This window comes from Rhinopithecus bieti, unplaced genomic scaffold (assembly GCF_001698545.2).
Source record: "Rhinopithecus bieti isolate Rb0 unplaced genomic scaffold, ASM169854v2 scaffold_73241, whole genome shotgun sequence".
In the NCBI taxonomy this organism is placed as follows: domain Eukaryota; kingdom Metazoa; phylum Chordata; class Mammalia; order Primates; family Cercopithecidae; genus Rhinopithecus; species Rhinopithecus bieti.
This window is the reverse complement of record NW_016827014.1, coordinates 38249-47647: the sequence shown is the minus strand read 5'-3', so window position 1 is coordinate 47647 and position 9399 is coordinate 38249. Positions and strand designations below refer to the sequence as shown.

At 42.4% G+C, this 9399-nt stretch overlaps 1 long non-coding RNA gene across 1 annotated transcript in view; it reads right to left on the bottom strand.

The window, feature by feature from the left end:
* LOC108523193 (uncharacterized) overlaps positions 1–5699 on the bottom strand; it is a 14977-nt gene extending 9278 nt beyond the window's left edge. Inside the window, exons 1-3 of the long non-coding RNA XR_001883745.1 lie at positions 5610–5699; positions 4623–4764; positions 2433–2489 (exon numbers count right to left, since the gene is read on the bottom strand). This is a non-coding gene — a long non-coding RNA (uncharacterized LOC108523193). The remainder of the gene's footprint in view (positions 1–2432; positions 2490–4622; positions 4765–5609) is intronic.
* Between the last annotated feature and the right edge of the window lie 3700 nt (positions 5700–9399).

Sequence of the window (9399 nt, the reverse complement as noted above, 5' to 3'; positions counted from 1 at the left end):
AAAAAAAAAAAAAAAAAAAAAAGAATAATGGCTTCATAAAGAGAAAATAAACATCACGATATAAACCAGTAAAAACTCACATCGGAAGAGAAAAGAGAACATAGGTAACAATGCAAACACTCTTAAGACATAATAAACATATAAAAAATGATTCTTTTAACTCAATCCAAATAATGTTTTCTAATTCAGAAAAAAATGTAACACTTATATTTGGAAGCTAAAAAACGTTATTTTAAAATACAAATACAGAGTAGACCCAAGTAGATTTGGGGGTTCACTATCAGTGTAACTACATGATAAAATTACTGGCTATTGGAATCTGAAGAAGTACAATTATGGTTCAAGTACCATGTTCATCTGTCACTGACACACACACACACACAAATTACCAGGAATGCTTGCTTTGCTCACTTAATAAACTCTCTAAGTTCAAGGTTTGCTGTGGAATGCTCCCTGTTTCTATTTTCACTGTGGTGAAAGCTATGGAAACCCAATCCATGTAATTTCATCTAAGTTGTACATAAAGTAACTCATAAGTAAAAACTTAACATACTACCTTTGGTGTCAAAAACATTTTAATCCCAGTAATATAATCTGCCTGCTTCTAAAAACTGGGACATAAAGCAATAGATTAATTAGATAGTCACAAGGGAAACAGGCTCATCCTACTGGAGCAGAAGTTTTATTCACAACTAGGAAAGAAAGAATCTAAGATATCAGAGGGCTGGTTAGGATTAAGACCACAAGCTGCCCTCAGTACACATCCGCTGTCCTTAAAGATCTGAGCTACTAACATGGAAAAGATTGAAAAACTCTGCCTTCAAGTATAAATAAAAATCTATTACATTTTAGTAAGCACACATTGTTTCGGGGGAACGGAAGCAGATGCTCATCTATTTTGTCCCATCTATTGATAACTAAATTCAGAAGCTATACTAAAATAAAATAAAAGTTATAAATACATTTTCTCTTAATTTTTAAAGAGCAATGATTATAATCTGAAAAACTCACTTGGTGGCTAGTATTCTTGAATTAAAAGTGCCATACTGAGGTGAAATCTTTTTGGTTTTCTATATCTAGCTTTATCATGTCACAATTATCTTGGGATTCTTTCCTACTTACTGTGAAAACTCACCTGAAATCAGAACTCTAGGTAAATCTATAAACCTGTATCTATGAATCCATCTTTAACTCAAATGTAAAACATGCTTTTTCTGCACATATTTCCTTTCTTTTTTTCACCATAATATTTGGATTTAGGGAGCATTAAGTTCTTTGACTGTAAAGTCAAAGAAAAAAGAGATGTGAGGTCAAAGGAATGAGAGATAAAAAGGAAAGGCCAGTAATGAAAAAGGACAATCTCAGTAAAGAATAACAGTTAAGATGACTGTTCATGGTATTACCCAAACACCAAGAGTTTGGTCCAGGTCCCGCTGCTCACCGGACAGAAAGCCAGTCACTGAGGTGACAAGTATTGCCAACGAAGAAAGCTTTAACCTGGTGTTGCAGCCCAGGAGATGGGAGCTCAGTCTCAATGCATCTCCTTGACTGACTACAACTAGAGCAGGAACGAAATCTAACAATATATAAGACTACAGAAATTAGGGAGGGGCAGGAGGCATCTGGTGCTCTGATCTGGTATGTTTCAGTCATTTGATACTTTCTGCAGGTCTTTTTTTTGAGGGGAGAACTGGGATAAAACGGATACAAGTTTCAAGCTTTAATACAGCAGGGTCAATTTTACATAGATCCAAAACACAAAACAAAAAACCACCCATGGGACAATTGAGCCCGTGTCAATGTAAGCAATGACTTTATAGGTCCTTTCTTTTAAAACCTAAAATAAACAATTAACTTCATATGATATGCTAAATCTAAAGAAAATACATCTATGTACTCAAGGCCAGAAGAGATAGAAGTAAAACCTAATACTAATAGCCTATGAGTCTCAAGTTTGGGAACACTATAAAACTTTATAAAAACGTAATAAATGCATAAAACTTAAAGATTAACAAGTGCTTTTTCAGTATTCTTCTAAATACTAAGTATCGACAAGACCTTACCAATACTTGCATTACTAACCATACAGTAAGAACCTGACTTCTGACTATTCTGAGATAAGGGATAAATGTGTACCTTACCTTAAAAGAGAAAGTGTGTCATGTACCCACTTCAAGCTTACAACACGGAAAATTGACTTGAAAAATGGTTGCTTGTGAAGTTCATTTATATGTTATAAAAAGGCCAATATATTTTTTTCCTTTTCCATATAGAAAAGTAATACTATAGTTTTAAATACTAAAACACAGTCTGTGGAATGCAAGGAACCATTAAATACAAATAGAATGTAGATACTAAGACACAGTCTGTGGAATGCAAGGAACCATTAAATGCAAACAGCACGTAGGAAAACAGAAGTGAAAAGCTTATACCTGGCAAAGACTTCAGTAGGAGTTTTTCCTCAACATCATCAGTTTCAGAAGGGCCTGCTTTGGGATACAAAGATAATACGTCAACAGTAACACCCCCAGGCCAGATGCAGTGACTTATGCCTGTAATCCCAGCACTCTGGGAGGCCAAGGCAGGCAGATCACTTGAGGTCTGGAGTTCGAGACAAACCTGGCCAACAGGGTAATATCTCATTTCTACCAAAAAATATAAAACTTACGCAGGTGTAGTGGCATGCACCTATATAATCTCAGCTACATGGGAGGCTGAGGCCAAAGAATCCCTTGAACTTGAAAGGCAGAGGTTGCAGTAAACCAAGATGATACCACTGCACTCTAGCCTGGGCAACAGAGCAAGAATCCATTAAAAAAAACAAAACCATGTTCATATAGAGTTAGGCTCCACCACTCACTCTCTTAACTATCCCGTAATTCTGCCCACTCTACGCCCAGTCACTGATGCACTTGTATGGTAGTTCATGGCCCCCTTAGAGCTTGGAACCTGGGTTTCATTCCTGCTCTATAGCTATGTAATTTAACAACTTTCCTCTGAATTTGTTGGATTCTAACCCTATATAACATAAATTTTATTAATGTTACTGAATGCTGAACGGGGCTGTGATATCCTTAGTTTCAGAAATACTAAACAACCTATGAACAAAGGACTGGTAAACAGAATTCAAATTTCTATATGCCTTGAAATACTAAGCAATGTACTGAGAAACACACCTAAGAAACTGCAACCAATCTACTCTGGACAAAAGTTTAGACAGTATTTGTTCAAAATAAGCTATGCGGTGGTACTTATGCATATTCTTACATATATCAACAGTAATTTACATGTCATAACCTCAAAAATAATTTTAAAAGTGTCAAAATTGTAGGACTTAACCATTTTTGTGGGCTTAAAAAAGATACAATATATGTATTTGTTTCTTTAAAGTAGTCAATAAAATGCACAAACTTCTACAGCGATCACTTAAAAAAAAAGAGCTCATACTAAAGGTTATACTAGGAATAAAAGAGGGCTCAGTACCTCAGGTTCTTGAAGGCAAAAGTTAATAAAGCCTTGTTTTGGTTATGAATCTTGGCCTTAAAATATTATGCACATGATCCTCCCCACCCCTTCCTTTTCCTGTTGCAAAGGTGTGGTGACAAACCAGGTTTACTCAAGCAGATAATATTCTTGATAAAAGTGGAAGAGAAATAATATAAAGGGAATATCGTTCCCTAACGATCTCATAAATTGGAACTTATTACCCCCATGCCTCTCACGTATCTCCAGACTAATATGTGAGAGAGATGAAACGGCTATTTGCTACCAACATTTCTTTTGATGCTTCATTTTATACCTTGAATAACTACTTACAACACAGTAATAGGATCAGGAAAGCATAGCTATTCAAGTAACGAAATAATTATGCAAGTATCTAAAACATAGTAATGGACCACTTATTTTTAAAATCCAACACACTGCCAAGTAGTTTATTTTTAACTCAGTTTTGGTTCGTCGTTAACGTCATTGCTTGGAAAAAAGCAAACAAAAGGAGGAGGAGAAACAAGAATAGTAACAAGAAATATAAGCAGCAACATAAACAGGAACATGATGATGATGATGAGAAAAAGAAAAAACAGGAGAGGGAATCCAAGGAGAGGGAATCCAAGGCCTGTTATGATGCCTTTTTTCCCCTCCTTGATTCATGAAATTTGAAAAAAGTTCAAGATTTTTTCACAACAAAAAACAAGCAAAAAGATACACAAATAGTAACCCCCTAAATTTTGTTATGAGATAATGGTCCACTCATGCGTGGCTCAGGAGCCAGCAGGAGGAAGGGACCCTCCAGATTCTGCAGAAGAAAGGGGAGGACTAAGGGGGAGGAACCTCCTTGCTCTGGCTGCACCTTCACCGCTGCCACCAACGCCCACAGTACAGCACCCACACCTTCCTACCCACGCCATGCCAGGCCGGGCCAGGCAGAGCCCGCAGCACTGCTACTCCCACTTCCTGGACCCCCGACTTGCTGCTACCGCTACCACTAGCACAGATGCCAATACAACCATCGCTGCTGTCGCCCTAAATGCACTGGCCCTCCCTACAACGCTCCTACCACCTGCCCACCACTACAGCCCTACCCCAATGTCCCCTGCCCTGGCCGCAGCCAGCGGGCCTCCTACCACTCCTCTGGTGCGCTGTGGTCTGTCGCTGCCCCCCACCACAGCGAGGCAAGCCACTGTGTGGAGGCTCCAGCATGTGGCAGGTGTATCCTCTTTCTGGCATGAAGCAGCGCGGTGCGGGGGGAGGCAAAGCCAGAAAAGCCTAGAATAGGATGCAGGGAGGCGTTAGAGCTCAACCTGTCATGTTGGCCACTGGGTGGCAGGGGTTGGTTTCAACGAAGGCACTCACACCCACCCTCCAAAGTCCAGCCTCCCCTTCTGGTCCAAGCTGGCCAGGAACTGGGGCCTGCGTTGGGGACTGGAGACCCTACAGTGGCTGGCTCCCCACTCCACAGGAACCGCTGGGCCCATCGGGGCTGCCTTCCTCACGGAGCAGGAACAGCAGACACTCAGACCCTGCAACATCCCCACCGAAGTGCTAGTTGCCGTTCCTGATGCCTCCACCCATAAGGGCCCTGTCACCCCGTGGTGTCCACTACTCTGTGTCCTGGGGTCGCAGGTTGGCTCCGCAACAAAGCGAGAGGACACAGACCCGGGAACCACCGCGGGTGTGGGGGGCCCTGCCGATGCTCAGGATTCCCGCAGAAACGCTATGTGCCCACCATGTTCCATTAGGAGGAGCAAGAGGAGATCGCCTCTAGAGCCTGGAGTCAGGCTCCTTCCTTGGAGGCCACTGTTGTGGCGACCACCTCTGCCACCCGCTACCGCCTCCACCGGCAATGCAGCCCCTGATAGCGCCCCTAACCCACTCCGGCAGTGTAGCCCCCGGAGGGCGCCCCAAACAACCCCCTACTGGCAGGCAGCGTACCCCCCTGATAGCACCCCTAACCCATGCCCTGCTGGGGGGAACCCAACCCTCCCCTTGTGGCAGGCAGTGCAGCCCTGGATAGCGCCCCAACCTGCTCCCTGCTGAAGGCAGTGACACCCTGAAGAGCGCCCCCAACTCACTCCCCACCGCGGGCAGTGCAGCAGAGGATACGCGCCTACCCTGCCGCCTTTCTACCACTCCGGCTGCAGTGAAGTCTCCATCGCCAACCTCAGGGAGGCGAGCCACAGTGCCCCAGGCTCCATCCTCCAGCCTGTGGCGGGGTCCTTGGTGGGCTGGTCCCCTCTTCTCCTCTTTCTGTAGCAGAGCGCGGAGCAGCTTCAGCTGCCCAGCGGCCATCTTACCACTCTGTCTACGCTTCCGGCTCCATCTAGCCAACCACATTCTGATTGGATGACAGAAAATCTCTAGGCCTATTCTGATAGGACTTTACTATCATGTTCTGATTGGTTTTCCTAAGACTTGCTGTCATCCAATCAGAACATGTAATCCAGGAACCTCGGTATATAAAGCATGCTAAGGGACACTCAGACCATTACAAGCTCTTCTGCCTCTGTCCATTCTGCTGTTGGTTCCTGGCTTAGAATGGCGGAAGGAACAGTCACCTGCCACACACACGCTGGAGGCTGCAGCCTGCAGCTCCGTGGCTCCTTTCACTGGGGTAGGTGGTGGCAATGGGTAGTGGCAATGGAGACCGCAATGCAGCTGGAGCAGTAGGAGGACTGCTGTCAGCGGAAGCTGCTCTATGCCCTGCTACAGGAGGAGGTGAAAGAGGTGCCCCTGTCAGAGGCTGGAGCTTGTAGCACCACGGCTTGCCTCGCTGAGGTTGGTGGCCGCCACAGTGACTGCTGCTTGCCTGGAGCGGTAGAAAGGCAGCGGGGTAGGTGCGTATCTGCAGTTGCACTGCCCACGGGCGGGGTGTGGGGGAGTGGGGGGCGTGGCTTGCGGGTTCTCAGCTCCTGGCACTGTCCCCAGTGGGCTACAATGCTGGCAGCAGGGCTGGGTTAGGGGCGCTCTCGGGTGCTACACTGCCTGTGGCTGGTGGTGGGTTGGGTGTGCTATTGGGGGCTAAACTGCTGGCTGGGTGGCAGGGGGGCGGATTGGGGGCAGTATCCGGGGCTGCACTGATTGCTCTAGCTAGGATTTCCAGCACTATATTTAATAACAGTGGTGACATTGTGCATCCTTGTCATGTTCCAGATCTTAAAGGAAAGGCTTTCCGTTTTCCCCATGCCCTATGATTCTAGCTGTGGGTCTCTCATACATGGCTTTTGTTATCTGAGGTATGTTTCTTCTATACCCAGCTTTTTGAGAATGTATAGCATGAAGGGATGCTGGATTGCATCAAATGCGTTTTCAGCTTCAATTGATCATATGATTTTGTCCTTCATTCGGTTATGTAATGGATCACATTGATTGTGTGTTGAACAGTTCTTGCATCCCAGGGATAAATCTCAGTTGATCATGATGAATTATCTTTTTAACGTATTGCTCAATTTGCTTTGCTGGTATTTGGTTGAGGGCTGTCGCATCAATATTAATTAGAAATACTGGTCTATAGTTTACTTTTTTGATGTCTTTGTCTGATTTTGGTATCAGGTTGATAATGGCCTCACAGAATAAGTTTGGAAGCATTCCCTTCTCTGTTTTTCAAAATAGCGTGAGTAGGATTGGTAGTAGTTCTTTAAATGTTTGGTAGAATTCAGCGGTGAAGCAATCAGTTCCTGGACTTTTTTTTTACTGGGAGACTTTTTATGATGGCTTTGATCTTATTGTTACTGATCTGTTCTGGTCTTGGATGTTTTCATGATTTAATGCTGGTAGGTTGTATCTAAGAATTTGTCAGTTCCTCTAGGTTTTCCAGTTTATTGGCATGTAGTAAGTAGTCAGTGATGATCCTTTGATTTTCTGCAGTATCCATTATAATGCCTCCTTTTCATCGTTGATTTTATTTATTTGAATTTTCTCTTTTTTCTTAGTCTGGCTAAAAGTTTCTTTTCTTTTCTTTTCTTTTCTTTTTTTTTTCAAGATAGAATCTCACTCTGTCACCCAGGCTGGAGTGCAGTGGTGTGATCTCGGCTCACTGCAACCTCTGCCTCCTGGGTTCAAGCAATTCTCCTTCCTCAGCCTTTCAAGTAGCTGGGACTACAGGTGCGTGCCACCACGCTCGGCTAATTTTTTGTGTTTTTTTGTATAGATGGGGTTTCATTGTGTTAGCCAGGATGGTCTTGATCTCCTGACTCGTAATCTGCCCGCCTTGGCCTCCCAAAGTGCTGGAATTACAGGTGTGAGCCACTGCGCCCACCCCAGCCTGGCTAAAAGTTTTTCGATTTTGTTTACCTTTGCAGAAAACTAACTCTTTGTTTCATTGATCTTGTGTATTTTTTTATTTCAGTTTTATTTACTTACTTTATGATCTTTATTTCTTTTCTCATAATTTTGGAATTAGTGTGTTCTTACTTTTCTAGTTTTTAATTTATTTGAAGATTTTTTTTTTTTTTTTTTTTTTTTTTTTTGAGGCGGAGTCTTGCTCTGTCGCCCAGGCTGGAGTGCAGTGGCCGGATCTCAGCTCACTGCAAGCTCCGCCTCCTGGGTTCCCGCCATTCTCCTGCCTCAGCCTCCCAAGTAGCTGGGACTACAGGTGCCCACCACCTCGCCCGGCTAGTTTTTTTTTGTATTTTTAGTAGAAACAGGGTTTCACTGTGTTCGCCAGGATGGTCTCGATCTCCTGACCTTGTGATCTGCCCGTCTCGGCCTCCCAAAGTGCTGGGATTACAGGCTTGAGCCACCGCACCCGGCCTATTTGGAGATTTTTTTTCTTTTTTGATGGTAGGCACTTATAGCTATAAATTTCTGCCTTTGCACTGCTTCTTGTGTATAAGTTTTGGTATACGGTTTCCATTACCATTTGTTTCAAGAAATTTTTCAAATTTATCGTAATATCTTCATTGACTCACTGGTTGTTCAGGAGCATATTAACTTCCATGTGCTTGTGTATGGTTTCCAAAATTCCTCTTCTTATTGGTATCTAGTTTTATTCCTTCATAGTCAGTGAAGATGCCTGATATTTTTTCAATTTTTTAATGTTTTAAGTCTTGTTTTGTGACCTAACATATGGTCTGTTCTTGAAAATGAGCCATATGAAGAATAATGTGTATTCAGCAGCTCTTGAATGAAATATCCTGTAACTATTTATTAGGTCAATTTGCTCTAAAACGTAGATTAAGTTCATTGTTTCTTTCTTAATTTTCTGTGTGGAAGATCCATTCAATGTTGAAAGTGGGGTGTTGAGGTCTCCAATTTTAATTGTATTGAACTCTAGCTCTCTAACCGTAAGAATATTTCCTTTATATATCTGGGTTCTTCAGTGTTGAGTGCATAAATATTTACAATTGTTACGTCCTCTTGCTAAATGCACCCCTTTATCACTGTATAGTGGCCTTCTTTGTCTCTTCTTATAGTTGTTGTTTTGAAGTCTATTTTGTCTGATATAAGTATAGCTATTTCTGTTCTTTTTGGTTTCCATTGACAGGAAATATTTTACCATCCCCTTATTTTCAGCCTATGTGTGTCTTTATAGGTGAAGCGTGTTTCTTGTAGGCAACAGATAAATGGATCTTATTTTTTTATCCATTCTGCCATGTATGTCATTTTGATTGGAGAGTTCAGTCCATTTACAGTCATTGTTATTACTGATAAGTAAAGGCTTACTCTTGCTACCTTGTTATTTGTTTTCCAGGTGTTTTGTGGTCTTCTCTTCCTTTTGCTTTCATTCCTGTCTTTTAGTGAAATTGATTTTCTCTGATGATACGATTTTATTTTATTTTTTTGTTTCTTACTTTGTGTATTCTTCGTATGTCTTTTTTGATTTGAGGTTATCACGAGGCTTGCAGATATTATTTTATAACTTGATTTTAAGCTGATAGCAACTTAACACTGCTTGCATAAACT